This window comes from Mauremys mutica, chromosome 5 (genome assembly GCF_020497125.1).
Source record: "Mauremys mutica isolate MM-2020 ecotype Southern chromosome 5, ASM2049712v1, whole genome shotgun sequence".
NCBI classification, from domain to species: domain Eukaryota; kingdom Metazoa; phylum Chordata; order Testudines; family Geoemydidae; genus Mauremys; species Mauremys mutica.
Window position 1 is genome coordinate 102738131 of NC_059076.1, and position 23621 is coordinate 102761751.

Here is a 23621-nt window from a genome sequence, read left to right on the forward strand (position 1 = left end):
CCACATTTTCCAGGGACATAAGAGATATGATGGGGTCATGTGTTGCATGGGACTAAAACCAGTTATTCATGGTAAAAAGAAGTATATATTGAATGGCTCCTGAAGTCATAAAATATAAAGTTTGTTTCTTTACTTAACAGGAGTGACCCATATCCTCAAGTGATGTAAGCATATCACTTTATAGCAGCTGAGGATCTATCCCAAGCTCGTGAAGAACAGGTTTGTTCATTTGTTCCTTTCCTTAAAATTGATTTGTGTGTGGCATAATATCTCTTTAGCAGACATGAGATTTGTGAGGGGGTCAGTTTTCTTAAATGGAATTCTGACAACTTACACAGAATATAAAAAAGGAATAATATAGCTAGGGCAATGAGGCAAAGTAACAGTACAAGTGTGTCATCACTGAACTGTAAAGACACACTGAGTCTAAAGACAAAGAGCCCTCCTGGACATTTAGAATATGTATGCAGGCTCTTGCTGATTGCATGGTGTTTTGAAATTGTAAGTTTGCCCAGATGACATAAAGTTAGCATAGCCATTTCTATACTTCTTCCTCCTGGCTCCCACTAGCATAGAGGGCATTCCTAGATTCCAAGACCAGAAGGATTTTTGTGATCATCTACTCTGACTACCTGTATAAAATAAACTTCCCCATACAAATCCCTAGAACATATTGTTTAGAAAAAACACCTCCACCCTTAATTTCATTTGAACAAATAGTAAATTGTTCCAGTGATTAATGCCTGACTGTTAAAAATTTACACCTTATTTCTAAATTTGGCCAGCCTTAGCTTCCAGCCACTGGATCTTGTTATACCTTTCTATGCTAGATTGAAGAGACCGTTATCAAATATTTTTTCCTGATGTAGGTGCTTGCAGACTATAATGAAGTCACCCCTTAACCTTCACTTTATTAAACTAAATAGATTGAGCTCCTCGAGTCTGTCACTAGAAGGCACGTTTTCTAACCCTTTAATCATTCTCATGGCACTTCTCAGAACACTTTCCAATTTATCAATGTCCTTCTTAAATTGTGGACACCAGAACTGGACACAATATTCCAGCAGCAGTTGAACCAATACCAAATATAGAGGTAAAATAACCTCTCCTCTCCTGGTTGAGATTCCTTTGTTTATACATCCAAAGATTTGCGTTAGTGCTTTTGGTCACAGCGTTGCACTTAGGCATTCATGTTCAGCTTATTATGCACCTCCCCACAAATCTCTTTGAATCACTGCTTCCCAGGGTAGAAGCTTCCATTCTGTAACAATGGCTTATATTCTTTGTCCCTAGACGTACACATTTACATTTATCGGTATTAAAACAAATATTGTTTTTTGTGCCCAGCTTACCAAAATATCCATATCTCTCTGTATCAGTGACTTGTTCTCTTCATTACTTACCACTCCTTCAATTTTTGTGTCCTTTGCAAACTTTATCAGTGATTATTTTATGTTTTCTTCCAGGTCCTTGATAAAAATGTTAAATAGCACAGGGCTAAGAACCAATTCCTGTGGGACCCCACTAGAAACATACTTGCTCCGTGATGGATTTCCCCTTTACAATTGCATTTGGAGACCTGTCAGTTAGCCAGCTTTTAATCAATTTAATGTGTGCCATTTTATTTTTAGATACTTCCTTTTTTAAATCAAAATATTATGCAGTACTAAGTCACATGCCTTACAGAAACCTAAGTATGTTACATTAACACTATTTCCTGTATCAACCAAACTTTTAATCTCATCAAAAAAGATATCAAGTTAGTTTGAGAGGATCTATTTCTTATAAACCCATATTTATTGGCCTAAATTATATTACCTGGATTAATTCTTCCTTACTCGAGCCCCATATCAGCCACTCAATTATCCTGCCTGGATTCAATGTCAAACTGATAGGCCTGTAATTATCTGGGTCATCCCATTTACCCTCTCTAAATATTGACACAACATTAACTTTCTTCCAGCCTTGTGGAGCCAAGACTTATTGAAAATCAACATTAATTGTCCAGGGAGTTCCTCAGCTTGCATCCAAGAGTTTTAAAAGAGCTGTCTGGTCCTTCTGATTTAAAAATACCTAACTTTGGTAGCTACTGTTTAGCATACTACTGAGATGCTAGTGGATCAAGATCATTTTCTTTCAAATTATGAGTAATCCGGAAACAGGTACTGCCCTTTGTGACACAGAGTACCACTTCTGCCTCCACTTTGGCCACTTGATCCTTCCTAAATAGGTTGTAACCATTGATTTTAATATTCTGATCATGTGACTCATCCCACTAGGGATACCAACTATATCAAATGTATGCTTATAAATAAGTAATTCCAATTCCTCTTGTTTGTTACCCAGGCTCCTTGTACTGATGTGAAGGCAATTAAGGAAATTCTTTTCATATTCTTTGGTTTCTTGATTAATGGTCTCAGCTGAAAATCGAGATATCTTCCCCCTTTTTACTTTCCCTTTTTGTTATTAGTTTAATTCCCCCCGGCTTACTCTTACCTGTCTCCAAGGAGCTCCATTTCCTTCTACTGACATGAAGGCCATCCAAACTATAAAAGGCGGACCAATGTTCCACAAAACCTGAACCCTATAACCTCCAGAATCTTCTGTCTTCCTTCACTTGTGGGACAGGAAGGATCTAAGACATTTTTCAACATTCTTCTTCAGCATATTTAGGCTTTCTGTTCTAGCAAAATCTGGCTATGTAATGGTCTTGCAGGGGGCTGTTATCCAGCTAGCATAATGTTGAGCAACCTTAGGGTTAAACAGACCCCAGATATCATCAGGTTAAAGGGTGAGGAATACCACCTTTGCACCATCCCCTAAGTTCCTTCAAGTAGGACAGCTTGCCCAGATGCAAGAAGCTGGTTCTATACCTTTATTTAGGTATCTATAACAGATATTGCAACTGTGACAGATATTGAAACCCCATCTAGTATATTTTGGAGGCCATTGTTTTAAAACAGGGGGGTCTCAAACTGGAGGTCACGAGGTTATTACATGAGGGGTTGCAAGCTGTCAGTCTCCACCCCAAGCCCTGCTATGCATCTAACATTTGTAATGGTGTTAAATATATAAAAAAGTGTTTTTAATTTATAGGGGGGGGTTGCACTCAGGTGTGCTTTGTGAAAGGGGCCACCAGTACAGAAGTTTGAGAACCACTGTTTTAAACCATTCATACATTTATGTATGATTACCACAGATCCTACAGGAATTAAAAACAGTATGGTGATTACCCCTGAGACTGTAAATAACTCCAGAGAAGTGTCTCCCATTTGCATATACTGCTTGAAACTGGGTTTCCCAGAGACTCAAACAAAGAAAGGGCTTTTGGTATAAAAAGGCTGAGTTTGAACTAACACAGGGCCTTCTTTCTGATCCAGCAAACAGACAGGACCTTCTGTCCAAGGGCGGCCCAACACTTGTGGAAGGATGGGAAAGACTTTGGCCTACTAAGGCTCCATAAGTAGCCTTGGAAGAATTGAATGTTTATTTTTTTTATATAATTTGGACAGATAATATTGGTCTATTAAGCATTTTTTTCTATTTTTATTGATCTAAATATTCAGTTGCACAAAACTATGGATTTTAAAGCACTTTTTATTTTTATCAATTTATATTTTCACAGTTGTGGGAAATCATGGGGTGGGGGGTGTCAGACAATGATTATTTAATGATAACTGACCTGGAGATTCAAAAAGTTAAAGACGCGTAAGTGTTAAAACACAATTTGTCAACATTATGTGTCAAAATATTTCAAGTAAATCTCTTTAAATTCAAACACTAATATGTCCTCAGGTAGCATTTTTCTTTGCCTATCTCTAAATTTTGGTTATAAATACACATATATTTTCTTTGGTTTATTTTTGTATGGTCAAATGGACACTTATTCATAAAAATCTAATCCTTCCAAATTTACCTATAAGGCTAATGGTGATTGCTGGTATGTTTAGTGTATGTTTAAATCTTGTTATCGTTGTGGGTTTTTTTCATTAAGAATAAATGTGTTTGCTTAGAAAGAGCAGTTTGGATTATGGGTAAATCACACCCATCATAGCCCTTAGAGAAAAAGCAATGCACAGATGCTAGCTGGTTAGCTAGGCAGACTGGCTTGCTAGGGATATCACAGTGTAAATCAGGGAGCTGTGCAGCCTGTGTGTTCAGAAGGCAGTGGGACATAGGTCTCTGCCCAGAGGCAGGAGATGGTTGAAGACCTGAGACCTGCCTGGGCAATCCTGGAGAAGACAACGGCGTGGAGGACACTGGTGCAGTTTCCCTGAAACTGTGGTAGTATCTTCATCAGTAATTATAATGAGGCTGACTTGTTTGCTGTTCACTACTACTATGGACAGTTATTGTTTCCTGTGAGTGTTCTTAGAAGTCCTGAATTCCTCTTCTAAACACTCTTGATGTGGGCTGCTAGTTACTACCATGATTTTCTTTTTGTATGTGTAGTAACAATGTAAGATGTGTGTTTATACCTCTTGAGAAATTTCTAGGAAAGCAAAGAAATAAGAATTTGCGCTATTTGTATTGATGAAGTGACAGTAAAAGTGCAGGTCTGAGATTGACATATTGTGAAAGATGAGTTTACTGATGCAGAGTTAATCAGAAATAAAGGATTTATGTCTGCAAATTTAGCTTGCTATTAAATATTTATTTTGGTAGTTAATCACATTTAAGTACCACAACGTGAGGTACTGTCCACATAGCCATCCACACCCATTTCAGAACACCTACTCAGATCATATATCATGCACATTCTATAAAAGACTTGCTCAGACTTCTTACCACACATTTTACAGTGTCCATGGCTTCTAGTCACAAACTTTGTACCTGCATAACTCCTAAACAACATATCACATTCATATTTCATTATATTCACTCCCCAGAGCACACTCCACCTGAGACTTATACTGGTGTTCTTCAAAGAGTTATTTCTAGTGCCAAGCACTAGGGAAGAAAGGGAAATACTGGTCTCCTGTGCTAATCTATGAATGCTCAATCATTGTAAAGGAGAGGGCTTTTTTGCATAGAATCTCATTGTCTTTTGTGAGAGAGAGACAATGGTTTGAATTAGACAGCCTTCACTTGAGCAGATGGGGTACCAAACTCTTGGGTTCTCTAGCAGGGTTAATGCATACAGAAAGGGTAGAGAAGAGGAGCTTTTGTATTCAGTAACACACATAATGTGCTTCTAACACACAAAATGAGACCGGTGAAGAGTGTTGCATTTATAAAACCAAAACTGTCAAACTTTAGGCACCCAAATCATCTTAATAAAGGCACCTAAAGGCCTATTGTCAAAAGCATTAAGCACCCATAATGAATGTAGTGATAAAATGTAAAACAAAGACTCCATTGTTTTTGCTGGCATACACTTATAAAAAATCATTCAGGAGTATATATACTCTAGTAAGCTGTTGGATTTTTATAGCAAGTTTGCAACTGTCATTAGTTAATGTTCTTTTCTCTTAACTTTTTTGTATAAAAACAATTTCAACCTGCTCTGTTTTCAGTCTGCTGATTAGTCTTCATCCTTAATTATAGCAGCTGAATACAAATCTTGCAGAAATGATCTTTTCAACGTAATATGGGTGGGATTTTGATGGAAATGTCAGGCATACTTAGAAGCATCAGGAATGTGCCAGAGTTGGTATAGTAGAAATGCAATTAAGGATGTGCACATTGGTGTTAAATTCATTTGAAAAGCTAAACAATAAGTTCTCTGCATCCATCACAATATTGCACACATTTAAGCACCTTCTTCACAGAACCGATCTGCTCTTTTACAAATGATTGGATGGCTGGCTTAGCAGAAATTCAAGTGCATATGGCATATGGCTTCTGAAAAACTAAAGTAGCCCATGAAATGAGGGCTGAACAACTTTCATACAACCCAACAAATATACTAAAGTAATTTTTTTAGTGAATCTAGGATTTCTGGGAATTTCATCCTGTAAATATTAAAACAAAGATAATTAAGCATTTTAGAAACAGTGTAGTATTTGACCTGAGTTTCTGCAGCAACATATCTTAAAATACTGTGTGTTGTTTCTTGTCCTAAAGATTAAGAATATTCCTCAGATTATTAACTGTGCTGTTGCCACAATCTTTGTGGTCATTCATTCAAATCAAGATCTGAAATCTGCAGCTGGATCCTATTGCCAATAAGATCATGAACGAAACCAAGGAGATTAGGGAATGTTCAAATTTGCATAAAGCCTATGTCTGATTTATACTGAACCTAACGTTTTCTAATTGGATTGGTTCAAAATCAGACACACACACACACAGAAAAATGCTTGTAGTGGAGGGTGAAGCTCCGTTAATCAAGTCTTGAATCCTAATTTAGAAATTTAATAATGGATATCTACGAAGATCTTCAGCATCCATTAGATTGTCTCCACAGTTGATCCGTCTCCTCAGTGGGTCCAGATCATCTCTTTTCCTGGATTCAGACCAATGCTTAAGGTAACCAAATTTCATCATTTTAGTAATTCCTACAATTTTTTGCTGTAATTTTTTTTCTGTGAATTCTGGGCCACATATGAATTTGAAGTTACACTAAATGATAGTAAAAAACTGAGTTCCTAAAATTGGTTTTTCAATTATTCCTTTTTTTCTATCCCTTTTATAGGGGAGAAGGATAGCTCAGTGGTTTGAGCATTGGCCTGCTAAACCCAGGATCGAGTTCAATCCTTGAGAGGGCAATTTGGGGATTGGTCCTGCTTTGAGCAGGAGGTTGGACTAGATGATCCCTTCCAACCCTAATGATCTATGATTAAAAGCAGGTTTTTGCTTTTTGAGAATTTTGCTCCAGTTATTTCAAAGAGCTAGTTTCAATCTTCATTGTACAAATTGTCCAATCAGCAAGGCCCATACCTGAGTTATCCCTTGGATCAGGCCAAAGAGGGAGAAAGTTTGGTAAGGTCACAGAGGAAAAGAAGTCTCATTACTGTTGGCGGGGGAGGGGATTTTTAGTAGATGTTCAGTGAGCATGCTCAGAAATGCCAGCACATTCTTGGCAACTTGGAAGTGTGAAATAACAAGAGCCCAGATTGTGGGTGGCCCTGTGCTAGTGAACAAGCAAGGTGAGAGTTGGTAAGCAAGAGAAGCTGGCCACAGTCTCTGCATTTATGGGGGCAATAGCCACCCCAGAGACAGGGAGGAAGTATGGCCTTACTCTTCATACTGGACAGCCAAGTTGGTTGTGGTGGAAAAATATCCTGCTCTCTCTGAATGGGCACCTCCTTTTATGTGCCTGTGTAACCCACTGGTTTGTCTGCTACATGTCCATCTCTGCACCTTATCCGAAAAGATGTGTGAATGCTGAGGCTGGCTGTTTAGCTCAAGCTTTAGCTCTGGAGGTCCCTGGGTCAATCTTTGATGTGTCAGCCAAGATGGCAATTGCCACACCTGGGTTCAGCACTTGAAGCTTTGTGCCTAGGAGCTCTCTCTTTGCACTGGCTACAGTGGCACTCTGATCCTAATATTCAGTCCACAGATTCCCCCCTCCTGACCTCCAATCTAGGACTGTATGGAATGCTCAGGTGCAGATGACATTCCCCTGGCTTATCATGTGAAGTTGGTGGCCTCAGAAGCCATGGCTGGTGACGTATGCAGGAATCACATGCATTCACTGCTGCCTGGCATAAACCAAGCAGGAGACTGTCCATAGTCCCCTGTTGCATCGCACTCGAGCAGGAACAGAGCCCAAGCAGAGAGAGACAGCGTGTGTGTGTATACATCTCTGTTTATTCATTTCCCAGCATGCTCTTATATACAATATGGTAGACAATCAATTACTAATTGATTAATCAAATCAACACAGCTGCAGCTGTAACCCATAGGGTAATTATCCTACACACCTGTATCCTATTTACAATTAGCTGGCCAATGAGAACAAGCCCAAGGTCAGTCCTTCACACACAACTCCCAGCATAATCAGCTCAGTATCTCACATTCTAATCCCACATCTCCCCCCTCTATTCAAAATAAAGAAGAGGGAAAGGAAAAGAGGATAAAAAACATTCACAAGACATTTCCAACTTATAACAACACAACACCACAATCTATCTTAGTCTTATCCAAAAAGTTTAGATTATCATAATAAATATTATGGTGGAAAACTAAAGAACAATAGTGTTTAAAACAGATAGGTGCAGGTCCTCAGCTGGTGTAAAATAACACCAGCTGAGGATCTGCCTCAGAACCTTCAAATAAGATCACAATACACAACCACTAAGTAATCTGTTCACAAGCCAAAATTAAAACCAACCTATATAACCATGCAATCATTAACATATAACCCAACAACACTAAACAAGAACAAAACACAACAAATAAATAGTGCAAACTCTACAGGATTCCCCCCTTCCTAATACAAAAACATCCCTCAGATGTCAGGCGATCAAACTGACACTGAGGGAGGGGGGGTCCTAGAGCTTGACAACACAACAACAATTCTGGCCAGAAGACATCACAAAACAAAACAAAAAACACAAAACATAACTCTTAATAATAATTGCATGGTACACTAAATGCTATGCAACCAGCACAAAATTTCTTAAGCAAGTGATAGAATTGTAAAAACTAAAAGGCAGTTGTAACTTTAACTCTCCAATATAGCTTCTCTAACACAATTTTCAAAACAGTATCTTGAGAAGCACAAATAAAAACAGTAAACAAGTTGGACATTCTGTAGTGAATGTGTCATAAGAATCAAATCTGTGAGGCAATTTCTATAAAAGACATCACATACTGATTTAAAGGCAGCTGCAAAGCAGTCTGAGTTAACTCCCAAGTCTTAAAAATTTAAAAACAAAACAAAAAACCTTTCCATTTGGCAACACTATTCTCTTATTAAAACTGAGTTCTTATATATTTTAACATGCACTCAATGGCACAGAGATAGTGTTTTCTTAAAAAGGAAAGGCAGCTGTTATTCATTTCATGCTTGAAGAGAACTCTCCACCGACGTTGTCTAACTTCAGAGTAAAGCACAGGATCTAGGCTCCCGGAAAAGATTGCTCCCAGCAGGAACACCTATTAGCAGGCGTTCTGCATACAATACTACTGAAGTTCTGCAGCTGCATAAGAGACCTTGATCCTCTCCACCCCCGCCTCCAGCTTGATTGCAAAGTTCCAAGCTCCTCCTTGTCTCACAGCATGGAGTCTAGAGGACTCTGGTAATTGTAGGAGAAATAACGCACTCACAGGATGATCTCCCGGGCAGTCTTGAGGATCTCAACAGCCTTGCTGTACTCAATGTCCTGAAAATCAACATCATTAACTGCCAAGACCTGGTCTCCCTCCTGCAGCCTGCTCCGCTCCGCGATGCATATCTTCCGCTAATACAGCGGTTTTTTGGTTTTTTTTTTGTTTTTTTTTTTTCATGGTAGCTGCTCTGCCCTTCTCCACCGCGACTTATAGCCGCCCTTCTTCTCTGCGACTTATAGCCGCCACTTATCTCCGCGACTTATAGCCGCCCTTCCTCTCCGCGACTTATAGCCGCCCTTCCTCTCCGCGACTTATAGCCGCTCTTCCTCTGGGCTCCCTTTTCAGACGCCCTGCAGCTTGCCGCTCAACACTGAGCTCAGGTGCGCCTCCTTTCTTTTTGGGCTTCCTGCGGCTCCTAGCCGCGCAACACTGAACTCAGGTGCGCCTCTTTTCGGACGCCTGCGGCCGCTGCTCGACACTGAGCTCAGGTGCGCCTCCTTTCTTTTTGGGCTTCCTGCGGCTCCTAGCCACGCAACACTGAACTCAGGTGCGTCTCCTTTTCTTTTCAGGCCACCAACACTAGTGCCCGCAGCTTCTCCGCCATTTGTTGCATCGCACTCGAGCAGGAACAGAGCCCAAGCAGAGAGAGACAGCGTGTGTGTGTATACATCTCTGTTTATTCATTTCCCAGCATGCTCTTATATACAATATGGTAGACAATCAATTACTAATTGATTAATCAAATCAACACAGCTGCAGCTGTAACCCATAGGGTAATTATCCTACACACCTGTATCCTATTTACAATTAGCTGGCCAATGAGAACAAGCCCAAGGCCAGTCCTTCACACACAACTCCCAGCATAATCAGCTCAGTATCTCACATTCTAATCCCACAGTCCCCTACCCACAAACTGGTTGCTGCCAAATGACTGCCTCCCCAGTTCCAGAGAGCTCCCTCACAAGATATCAACCTTACCCTGGCCAACCATCTCTGCCACCTGAGGTGGGTCAGGGAGTAGGAAAGCAGCTAGCAGCAACTAAGAGGGCGTGAAGCCTCCAGTAAGCAAAGCTCTTATCTGTCCCTGTCCCCACTCCCTCAGCGCCTGCAGTCTGAGAGCAGAAAAATTGAGGGAAGCATAGATGTGGCTTACGCTCCACAGTCTCTGTGAACAGTTGGGTGCTTATCTTTTCCTGCTTATCTACTGCCCCAATTCTTTCACCTCTGACTGAGGGAATGTGAAAATCAGACAGCTGTGGACTCCTAGCTCAGACCTGATGGGTGAATGAAGGTAAAGAATCTCTCACCCATCTCCAGGCCTGAAAGGGTGAAGATTGGGAAATCCTTAGCTGTCAACCCTTTCCAAGCCTAATTATGCACAGACAAGACAACTCTGCACCTGAGGACTGGGATAAGTGAAGATCAGTGATTGTTGCTCCAGCAGGCTTGGAGGTGAGAGGGAAGATATTCCCTGTGGTGTCTCCCATCCATGGCTAGAAAGAGGGGCTGATGATCTCTGTGGACTATGCATGGGTGTGAGATGAACTGGATGTGTGGAAGGGACACACTGAGTTGATGTGACAGATGATTTCAGAGGGTGGGGGAGGATTGCTTTTTTGATAGAATTTATTTGGAGAGAAAAAGGGAGAGTTTATGATGGAGAAGGGAGAGTTTTAGGGGAGGGAGAAGGAAAGCAGGATTGTTGGGAGAAAATAGAGGGACAGAAAAGCAAAGTGCAGGGGAGTGTGTGTTGGAGCTGGGGAAAGTGTGAAGTAAGGAGGAAGGAGAGGGAAAGCAACTCTGAATGTGAGTGAGAGTGGGAGTGGATGAGGAGAAGGCAGATGGAAATGAATGGGGATGGAGATGAATACTGAGAAAAGAAAGAAAGAATGGGGAGAGGAAGGACCAGAGAGAAACGTGGAAGAGGAAAGCCTCAGAGGCTGGAATTTGTCTTCCTAAAATGGACTCTATGATGAACACAAATATAGTCACTCCCATAAGAAGGGTGGTTTGGTGGATTACATAAGGTATTCTGTTGTCGGCATTTTATATGTTACAGGATTCAGTAACATTTCTGTGGTGTCACACCATCGCACCTTGCTTATTAAGTAGAAAGCATCCCCAAAAGGTTGCTGTGGTTACTTGTAATTAGACCTAATGGTGAATTTCCAGAGAAAGCAGAAATGGCTTTGAATCATTAACAATCTTCTTGAGGGTAAATGTGCAATTTGTGTCACTGACAGTCCCATAACTTTTAATTGGTATATGTAAAGCTTAATTGGCAAGGTGATACGAATGTGAACTTTTAGAATGAAAAGCTTTTCAATCTGTTTTCACACATTGAAATTTATTTATTCTTTCCTCATGTAGCTTAAAATGTAATTAAAACACATGGATGTGGTTGTATCCACTTTTGGCTCTGCCCTTCAGCATCCTCTCAGGCATTTACCACACTTCTTCTAAAAATTAGTAAACTCAGCACTGATCCACACCGATACATATATGCCCAAGTCTGGGGTTTAGTCCAGTTTTAGGCTTCACTGCAATCCACAAAATTCTTGCCAAGCCCTGTAGGCACCTAAACTCAGTCATTCACCTACGTTTTCAGGGTAAAAGGTTCTCTGCAACTATTTTTATATCAGTGGGCATGCACTTTGATGCCTCTTGAGAGGCATCCAGACACACCTCTCTCACCTAAGCCCCACAGCAATTCGTGAACCCAGGGGAGACAGACTTTTGCTTGCCTATCCCATGTACAGGGGTCAATCTGATCTGTCTCTGTCCCAGTGGATAAATACTTGAATAGTTACTGGGCTGAGGCACCGGGGGCAGAGTCTAGAGAGAGAATGACTCTGTAGTCCAGCTGAAGTGGGAGACCCAGGGTCCAGTCCGGTCCCTCTGGCTCCAATCACACTTACTTATCCCCAGTGGAACAGCTTCAACTGGAGTAACTGAGGAAGCCACACATCAGAATATCCCATAGCTCAGTGATTAGAGCACCCTCCTGAGAGGTGGAAGACACCGGGGGTCATTTGTGCCTCCCCTCACTGATACTTACCATGTGCTTAGACTGGCAGGTCGGAGCAAGGCAGGAAGTGACCCAGTCCCCCTCTAACTCCAGCAGTGGCAGCTGCCCTGGTAGTCCCCAGCTTGCATGTTGTGGGCAGTGTTCTCCAGAGTGTGGAGAAGGTCAATGAGAGGGACAGAAAGGTACGGAGCTGGGGGGGCAGGGGAGGCTGCTGCACTGGGGAAGGTGAAGTCCTTGCTCCTCGGCCACCCTGGTACGAAGCTGCTCTGGCTCTACAGTGCTCTGGCCACTGTTGCCTGTAAGCTGCTCAGCACCTTTTCCCTCCATCTCCCCTTCCTATTGCAGACGTGCTGCAGCTTAGCCCAGGCCAGCTTCCCCTGGAGGATCAGCATAAGATGTGTCCAGCTTCTGTTGCCCCTGCAGTGCCACAGCAGGGCAAAGTGGCACAGGGTCAGGAGTCAGAGTTTTTTATTTTCTGATCCATCCTTATAAACTCTCAGCAAAGTCTATCTCCACAAAAATTTTTGGGACACCGATAAGAAAGCCAGCCTGAATTGTTACAAATATGGTCACACAAACAACTTTGACAAAAGCTGTAGTTATAACAGTCTGCTGACCAGTCTATGGCTGGATCCTGATGTGGGGGACAGAGCAGGGCTCTGCATCATTGGGGAAGAGAGGCTATATATGCAAGTCCACCCTTAGCAGTCCTGGGAGAGGCAGTGGATGGGTGTCAATTGGATCTCTGACACACCTGGCTACCCAGTGGCAGGCCAATGGGTCAATGAGGCAATTCTTAGTCTGCCAACATGCTGTACCTTACATAAGGCAGTGTCTTTCCTTCTGTCTAGCTCAGGGAGTCTCTGTCCTCTGCTAGTGGCTACTCCACATAAAAATATAAGAACTTTCTAAAGCAAATAGCTGAAGGAATTAGTCTGTTAGCTCAAGTAGTAGAACCTCATGCTTTAAGTTCTATGTTCAAATCCTGCTGATGACAAAAAAGCAAGGGGGTCAGGGATGGTAATTTGGTCATAGAAAACCTAAACTGTTTGAAAATATTAAAAAAAGATGGTCCTGCAATAAAATATAAAAACCAGCCTCCAGGGACCTATGGCACCTGGACCTCTGTTGAAAGTTGGCCTCCCCTATTAAAATCTGAAATGGTGCCCCTGGGAGTTACCTATTCAAATGATCTCTCCTCCTTTGGCAGGGGGTGGAAAATTGAACCTGGGTATCCCACATCCCAGCAACTGCTCTAAGCACTGAGCTAAAGGTTATAAGGTGGGCACCACCAGCAGTACTTCTCCTCCAGCCAGTTTTGTGTGTGGAGCAAGGCAGTAATTAACTTATTCCTACAAGAAACAGCTTAGGCACCTAAGCTGCCTGAGTACAGGAGAGAGGTTCCCATTTGTGGATCGGTAAGCAGGCCTAGCACTTCTCCGCAGCTCAGACGTGGGCACCTTATCTCCTTGATAGAGAGGGGGCTCAGCACACACCTCTGCTGGCATCTCCCATTGGCTAGTTTAGGCAGCTCCCTGCCTCACATGCTGGCTTTCATGGATTGCTTGCTATGGTGCCTATGTCTCTCCATTTGGAGTATAGGAACCTAGGTCCCTGACTCGGGCTTTGTGGATGTCAGTCTTGTTCCTGTGATTTTCTGCAGCTGAGTGCTGCAATTCCTAGGTCCCTGTGTGGATCAGGGCCCTATAGCCTTTAAAACTTCACTTCTTCATTCAACCCTCCAACCTCTCACACTAGTTTTAGGCTATGCCAACTTTCATGTTGCAAACTTCATCAATTTTTAAGTGCAATTAAAATCTTTTTAGAAAGAGGTCGTTTTTCATTGTTCCGTTTTTCAAAAGTGGTTGAAAAGATTATGATCAAATTCCCCTCCCCCAATACCAAAAGTCACCTTTGGGCTATGACCAAGAAGCATGGAACATTTAAATCCCAAACATTTGTTTTGCAAAATAGTGCATATTTGAAAATAGTTATATAATGGAAACTGTTCAGCAGTGCTACTAAGCTCCCACTATGATCCAATTCTGTAAAAGATGACAGTAGTTGTGTGTGAGAGAGAATGTGGGTAGAAATGAAAGAAGCTGCAATCATCTTAGAAAGGATAATAGAAGTTTCTGAAACACAAAAGTATATATTGTTCTGCGATGACTTGTCCATAGAGAATAACAGATGAATTGAACTTTAAATAGGAACAATATAGCCATTCTTTTTAAGAGAAAAGAAATTGCAATTCTAACTCGATAATTGCCTGAAACCCTATTTCTCCTTTCTCAGCAGATATTTTATTCAGTTCCAGCTAAGATTGCCAGGTTTCCATATTTTTTTTTCACCCACCATCATTATTTTATATACATATTAACATATAAAACTTATTTTCTTGGTAGCAAAATATCTTGCCATTAGTTGAGCTAGATTCATATTAAGAAGGGAACCTGTGACATACTCTTATCAAAAGCACCTAATCAGAAATGTTCGTCCAGTTTCATACAATGCCAAACAAAAGTTACTTTTTTTCCAATATATTTCAGTCCACAGTTTAAGTGTTCAATAATATGAAGGGAGAATTGGACTAGGCTTCTCTCAGAGGAACAGCAGTCAGCAAAAGCCTCTTAGTCCTCTTAGCCTGAGGAATGTGTGTCTCTAACAGATTGCCAGGAAAGATTAACTGCTGCAGGTAGCACAGCTGCTGGTTCAAACAATTTTGATCTTTTTATATCTTGTGCTCATTCTGTTTCCACATGGAATTGGTCTGCTTGTTATGGAGAGCCGCAGGTAGCACAGCTGCTGGTTCAAAGGAGTCTGGTCCCCTTATATCTTCTGTGTGTTGTTTCTACATAGAATTGGCCCAGTTGTTCTGGAGAGCCCCAAGGAAACCATTTTACAAAATAGTTTGCTAACCTTTTCAAGGAATGAAATATGCTTTTTTTGGACTTTGTTGTGAAAATCATCAAACGTACCATTTACAGCAGTTTCTTTACATAAGCTTTACTATGGGGGAAAAGATACAATTAAGAATGTATTAGAAGGTTTATAAATATCAAAATCACCATGCTTAACTGTTTCTCAGTATGTAACAATTGTTCATGTTATTGGAGAATCTTTTGTACAACACCTACATCAGAAAGGGTTTCTGCAAAATGGGTCAGATTTTCAGTAGTGCCTAAGTCACATTTTAAATGTGATTTAAGTACTGAGGAGCCTAAATCTCATTGAAAAGCCAAGCAAAATAGTTTGAGGCTTATTTAACATTAAGTTACAAAAAGTTAGCGTTTACCTATGATTTATTTTCTGATGGGCAGACTGATGCAGCATGACCGCGTCAGAGGGCTTAAATGGTAGATGCAATTCAAAGTGGAGCTACCCCAAATGGACCTGGAAAATATTCTAGTCACAGAAATCTTGGGGTGCTCCATGGTCTGTGTATGGAACAGATTTACTTCTTGTCTTTCTTTTTAAACCTGTGTAAAACCAGTTCAGAACTCACTGAAACAGTGGTTTTATGGTTATGAAGGCAGCCTCTTTATTTTAAAATATCATCAGTCCACATCACTGTGTCAGGTATGACATTATCACATCAAGTTATGCTTCTTTTTTTTCTCTGATATTCCATTTTAGTCTTTTATGGTAAGTATAAGGCATGTATTGCTTTGCTATACCTAATTATTTTTCTGAATCCTACTAAGCTTAATCGTGTTTTGTGGCAATGAGCTCTACAGGTTAATTATAAATTGTGTTTTTCTTAAAAGGGAAGTATTTCATTCTGTTGGGTGTCCTCTTGTTCATGTATTATTTGAAAGCATAAATAATATCACCCTATTTACTTTGTCTGGGAGCCGATAATTATATGTGATTCATTTTAATAGGATTTGTGCACATACTTACATCACTTTAACATACACTTAAGTGCTATCCTGAATAGAGATGCTTTCCTAAATTTGGTCTATGTCATTATATATTTCATATACTTCTGTAATTTCCTGTTTTCTTCTTCTTCTTTCTAAATTAGGCTTTGAAATCTTTCCTTCTGTGTCTCTAATCATTGTCATAATCTATATCCCTGTGTATTTAGAAAACTCAGTCCCCTTTAGCACCATGGTCCTGATTCTTGGCTGCACTGCAGCTGCTTTACAACCCTAATGCAAGGCGGCCCTTAAAACAGTCCTAGAAGACCACTACAAAATCACCTAATGAAGATGACACTACTGTAGTGTCACATTTCAAAACTTATAAATAGATAATGTGACTTCAAAGTAATATAGCAGGAAAATATGAGGAAATACACTGAAAACCAAACTAAAAAGATAAAAAACACAGTTCAGAACATTTCTCCAAAATATAGTTCTTTGGGGTTGCTTTCAAGCACAGTGATCGGTCAGAAGTGTGGTTGATTGGTACATTTGAACCCTTGAGGCCAGATTCTGCCAGGCTTACTTACAATGAGTAGTACCTTATTTTGTGAATATCAATGGGACGATTCTTGGAGTAAGAAACTACTCAACATGAGTAAGGCTGACAAAATCTTGTCCTCAAATGCTTATCAGATCCAAAGTGAAGTCAATGACAGGATTGCAGAAACTCAGTTTTGTGGACTAAATCCATAACTTCTAAACTAGTCTAGCTCATGGCTAGAGTGGTACTTATCATACAGGGTATTAACCTTTCTTAGGACCTTTGAAAGGAGAGGCAAATTAGAAGTTGCACAGCAATTTGAAGAGCGTATTATGAACCCCATAAAATATAACCGTTTCAGCAACTACCTGTCATCTGTTGGGATAAGAGGAATGAAATGGGAATAGTCCATTGGAGAGGTTGCTAGGTTTCAAATAACCTCATGTAATTGAAAGAATTTGGTCATGATAGAGACATAAATTGTAAGGATACTTTTGGTTAAGGCGCTTGGCAAACTATTCTCAGGATTAATTCTCCTCTGATGATAAAAAGGCAGAGATCTGGGGGTATAATTCAGAAACCTTATTTCTGAGATTCATCTAACTTTTAATACATGGAGGGAGCAATATACAATATATCTATCTAATGTTGGACATTCTTTCTTGGTTCACTATGTGCAATGTGAAAAATGATGATATTGCTCATCCATTTCCCCCCCCACAAAAATAAATTGGCCTTTTTAATCGTGAAGGGGTTTAAAATATATTTTTAATGTTAATATTTCAGATTCTTGGACATACTAGTCACCCTCATCTACTGAACAGTCATGGAACCTGTTGTTGTGAATTCATCTTTGGGAGTATAATTACTCTTCTGCACAAGTAGTGGGTAAAGGTGTTGAGGAGTAAAGGTGGAAATAAATGTTCAAGTAATGTGTTGATGAAAGATGTGGCTATTGCAGTAGCTTGCTGTTTAGAAATCAATATACTGGTGGCTCTTACTGCAGTGTTTATTTAGAAAGTACATATAGGAGGACACTACCATCTACAGCCTATAACTTACAGGAAACCATATAGTTAATCAGTTACTAAACTTCACTTTCCAGCATACACCCTTAATAGAGATACTCAAACAGCAGCATGATGTAGATTTTATATGCCTTTAGCCATATCAGAGATATTCACAGCTGTAATAGTATGGATCCATAGGACTAGAACCTAAGGCTGCAGAGTCAAGGACAGCCAACATTCCCACTTTGCACCTGGGAGGACATGCAGTGCTATATCAAAGTGGAAATAGATGACACAGGAAAGTATTGCCTAAATGGTGCTGAGCGATGGCACCCTCTGGTTCGCTGATTGGCCAAGCACACTTTTTAACCCTGGAGGGTGGCCCAGGAAGTTGTCCGGGTAACCACACAGATTTTAGCCTGCTGCTACTCCAGACTGCACTTTGCCCTCCCCCGCCCTCCGTCCCCCCCCGTGATCTTCAATCTCCAATGCCAGCCTTACTCAGACCCTGCCTTCTGATTCCAACCTGGTACTACCTCAGATTTTCAGTCTCCAACCCTGGCCTGACTCTTGCCTATTGATCCTGGCTCTAGCAATTACTCCAATCCCTGCTCATTGACTACCACCTTGTAGCTGTCCTTGACTTGTGAACAGCAGCCCAGCTGTGCCATTAGGCCAGACTGCCTTTGCCCTGGTTCCTTACCTTTTGACCAGACCCCAGGGCCGGCTCCAGACCCCAGCGCGGCAAGCACGCGCGTGGGGCGGCCCTTTCCCGGGGGGGCGGCAGTCATGCCTGCGGGAGGTCCACCGGAGCCCCGGGACGACCGGACCTGCCGCAGGCATGACTGCGGAGGGGGCGCTCGTCCCGCGGCTCCAGTGGACCTCCCGCAGGCATGACTGCGGATGGTTCGCTGGTCCCGCGGCTCGGCAGGACCTCCCGCAGGCATGCCTGCGGCAGCTCAAGCGGAGCCGCCGGACCTGCGAACCATCCGCAGCTGCGGGAGGTCCAGCCGAGCCGCGCGACCAGCGGACCCTCTGCAGTCATGCCCGCGGGAGGTCCGCTGCTCCCGCAGCTCTGGGGCGCCTCCCGCGCATGACTGCTTGGGGCGGCCAAAAAGGTAGAGCCACCCCTGCCAGACCCACTTTCGATCCTCTCCATGGAAGCCCCTTAGCAGGGATTTGGAAGGTGTGGGTCTACCACTACCCATTGAACCCCAGGGGGTACCAGATCTGCAGAACCAGTGTGTCGCTCAACTCCAAACAGAACCATGTGCTGTGGTCCCATGTGGCACAGCTCCTAGTAGAAAATAAGACACTCCATGAGTAGCAAGTAAGGTTCCTAGGAAGAGAGGTCTATGCTCCATGCTTGGGTTTGGCCCAGTGCCTTCTGAACAGTGTCCTGCAGTACTGCTACTTGAATGTTGTGATGGGAACCAATGATGTCTCCTTTTCCTTCTCCATCCTTGAATGTATCCCACCAACCAGGCCAGGGTGGAACTAGTGATCAGTTTGCTAGCCAGAAAAGCACTGGATTGCACCCCCCCCACCTGCTGGAACAGAACTGTCCAGTGTTAATGGCTTGGAATTCCTCCCTGCAAGTGTTTTCCACAATATTTTGATGATCCTTATTTCACTCACTCCACAGAAGTTGCACTATGAAGGCTCAAGCAAGGGTGAGGGTTAGTTGCATCATATGCTGCCCAGTGCCAGCACTGAGTGGAACAAGGGGGCCCAATTGCACCAATTCTGGTGTGGACTTAGTGAGGAGGTAAAGGATGAGCTAGCCTGTGCTGATAGCCCAACCAGCTTGGATGCTTTTATTGGCCTCTCTCTCACTCCATATTGATGATTGACTCCATGAGCTAAAGGAGGAGAGGAGGGGCACCATGCCACCACTTCACCCACACATCATGCTGAAAACCCCAGCGCCCAACCAGCAACTGATGCAGGTTGATCTGAGTCACTGACACTTGCCCCTGGAAGAAAAGAAATGGTGACGGCATAATAAGGTATGCTTTTATTACGGGGTGCACGGACCTTTACCAGTAAGGAATAGGGAAATGAGTAAGCCCAGTCCATATGGGGGAGCCAGGCTGCACACCACCAGGATACTATTCTCCAGAACTACCCCCAGCCCTTGAGGGAAACCTGACCCAGGACGTGTGGGCCCTCCCAAACTTCCAAGAACAAATACAGTTACATACCACAGGTGGGGCCAAGTTGCCTGGTCTGCTGATAATTCCAGGTCTGCTGATAATTTCATAGACTCTAAAGCCATTCAAACGCTACAAATCCCCCTCTATTTAAAGCCTACATTCATTTTCATAAAGATGATAGATGGGTCACTCCTGTCCTTGATGCCAGTGATGCAGGAAACAGTAACCCTAGAGGCCATACACCAGGGTCATCAGTAAGTGGTACAATTCACTGTGGTCCTTTCTCTACACTTCCCCTTAATTATTGGCATTGCCTAGCTGGAGTAGCACAACCCTTGCATCTCTTGGTGACAGAAGATTGATCAGCTTCCCTCTGAATATTGCCAAAGGGTCTGTCCGTCTGCAGTCAGCCCTAACTTTCTGGTCTCAGTGCTGCCACAGCCCATAAGAAGCTACAATGACTGCGGGGGAACCCAACATGGCGGCACCTAGCCAGAAGGAACCACTCCCAAGCCTGATTCCCCATCTCCCTGATAAGTATTGGAATTATGCAAGCATTTTTTTAAAAGAAAAATGCAGATATGCTACCTCCGCATCAGGATTGTGACTGCCCCATACAACCTACAACCCAGAACAAAAGTCCCATATAGATGGATCTATGCAATGTCCAAGTCAGAACTGGCAGCCTTCGTGTGTACATACAGGAAAACCTGGCCAAGGGCTTCATCTGGCACTCCATCTCCCCAGCAGGAGGCTCTGATCCTTTTGTTAAGGAAAAGGGTGGAACACTATGCCTCTGCATAGACTATTGGGCCCTAAACCAGATAAGAGTATGAAATTGGTATCTCCTACCCTTAATCTCTGAGTTATTAAATCATGTGTGTTCTGCCAGAAATTTCACCAAATGAGATCTCTGGGGGACTTACAACCTAGTGTGCATTAGGGCAGGAGATGAATTGAAGACTGACTTTCAAAGTCACTATTGGCAATTCAAATATTTAGTAATGCCATTCACTCTGACCAACACTCTTGCAACCTTTCCACACTTTTTGAATGATATATTTAGGAACATCCTGAACCAATATGTAGCCATCTATCTTGGTGACATTCTTGTGTTTTCAGATAATACTGAGCAGCATTGTTACCACATTTGTTCTAGAAAGACTATGGAAGCACAGTCTGAATGTGAAATTGACTGGTCCTCCACAGAATTTTTGGGTTATATCCTTTCCCCGGAGGACATTAAGATGGACCCACAGAAGGTCCACAGCTGGGCAGTGCACAATTCGCCCTGGGAGATACAGTGTTTCATGGAGTTTGCAATTTTTATTGATGGTTATTCCAGGCTTCTCAAGACAAACAGCCCCCATGACAAACCTTCTCCATAAGGCCATCAAATTTGTTTGGATGCCTGAAGCTCACCACTCCTTTGAACAGCTCAAGGCTCCTTTCACCACTGCTTCCATTCTAGCACATCCAACCCTGGCCCAGGCTTTCATAATAAAAGCTGACACATCCAATGTAGCCATTGGGTTCATACTCTCTCAAAGGTGCAGCTTAGAGCAAGTATTGCACTCCTGTGCATATTACTCCCAAAAACTCACCCTGGCTGAATAGAATTATGAAATATTCGATAAAGAACTGCTTGTGATTAAATCAGTCATCAAAGAGTGGTGCCATCACCTCAAGGGAGCCCAACACCTAGTGCAAAGCTTTTCTGACAATAAGAACCTTGAATATCTGCATAAGGCTCGATCGACCCTTGAACCAAAGACAGCTCAAGTGGGCATTATTCTTCTCTAGATCAATTTTCATCATCACCTGTTGCCCAGGAAGTAGGAATGGGAAAGCCGATGCCTTATCCTGAAAGAAGGAATATTACCAAGAGGTCAAGGAGCCTAATCAAGAACCATCCTGTCTTCTAAAACCTCACAAATTCCTTAGCGTTGCAGTACACCAAGATCTGATTGATCTAATCCAATCCCCTTTGTGGGGCAATCCATTAGCCCATTAGGTGATGGAACAGCCTAAGCAAATAAAAGCCAGAATCAGAATGCAATGCCCCATACAGGATGGGATCTCATACTTCTATGGGCACATATACATACCATTGTTTCATCTCTGCTGTGAAACTCCAGAAATATGTCAACATTTGTGAACTGGGTGTGAGCATAGTGATGACCCACACAAAGCACCTCAGTATTCTACTACCATTGGATCCTTGGCCTTGATCACCCTGCGTTTCATAGTAGAATTCCCTACTCTGACCACACAGTTGTCTTGACTGTTGTAGACCAACTGACTTTGTTCTCTGTGACTGCCTGCCTTCTGCTGCAACAAAACTCAACTCTTGGTGAGGCATGTTAACTCTCTTCATGGGCTTTCACACGGTATCACCTCTGACTGAAGCCCAAAGTTTGTCTCTCATTTTTGGACTGAAATGCTCTGGTTAATGGACATTTGTGCTTTTACCTTCACCTTGTACCACTTCCAGACAGATGGGCAGACAGAGGGTGAACCAAGTACCAGAGCAATACCCAAGGTTCTTTGTCAACTATCATCAAGATAACTGGTTGTCCCTTCTGCCTTATGTCAAGTTCTCATACTACAATGCTGACCATGCTTCCAAGGGGAAGAGTCCCTTTTTGCAAATTATGGGTTCCATCCTTGCTTCCACCCAGCCATGCTGGCAGCCTTCCTGAACCCAGTAGATGCTGGGATCCAACAAATTCACTGTATTCAGGAAGAGCTTAAGGACCACCTCAAAGATATGAAAAAGGACTACAAGCAGTATACAGACTGTCAATGTCAGTAAGGCCCAGCTCTCACAGTGGGCCAAAAGGTCTGGCTTGCTGACCTCTGTTTGAACAGGCCATCCTGCAAGCCAGACCACCAGTTCCTTGAATCATTCCAGATTTGTCACTAAATCATCCCATCATCTTCAAATTGCAGCTCCCCTGATTCCTTAAGATACATCCTTTTCCCATGTATTTATTCTGAAACCTTACACAAACCTAATGCTTTCCTGACAGGTCCCAACAGCCACCCCCACGGTCCTAGTCCAAGGGCATGAGGTATATATCGTCCATGCTATCCTCAGCGCTAAACTGCAGAGGGGGAGACTGTCCTACTTCATTGACTGGGAAGCTCCTGAAGAGTGCTTCTGAAAACCTGCTGCCTGTGTCCATGCTTCAATAAAAAGGTTTTATCAAAACTCTCTGGACAAACTAGGCCTGGCACCAACCATGAAGGGGGCTGAGAGTAACATAAAGATTTGGGGAACTTAAGCTCTTGGGCTGCAGAACCTGGGGCAGCTGACATTCCCATATCACCACTGAGAGGGCCTGCAGAGAGCACTGTGGAGATTAGGCAACACAGGAAGTACTGCCCAAAGGTTCCACAGTGACAGCACCCTGTGGCCCTCTGATTGGCCAAGCAAACTATTTAACCCTGGAGGGTGCCCCAAGAAGTTATCTGGGCAACAACACAGACATCTGGTCTGCTCCAACTCCAGATTGCACCTTGATTTCTGATCTCTAGTCTCTGACCCTACCTGGACTCTGACCCTGACTCGTGCCTCCTCATTGCAGCCTGGTAACTATCTCTGGTTGCCGACCCTGGCCTGATTCGGACCTTGACTCTTGCTTATTGATGACAGCTTCAGTTATTACTCCAATCCCTGCTCAATGACTACCACCTTATGGCCATCCTTGACTTGTGGACATCAGCCCAGTTGTGACCACTAGGCCAGATTGTGTATGCCCTGGTCTATTACAATAATTCATTAATAGTGGCTAA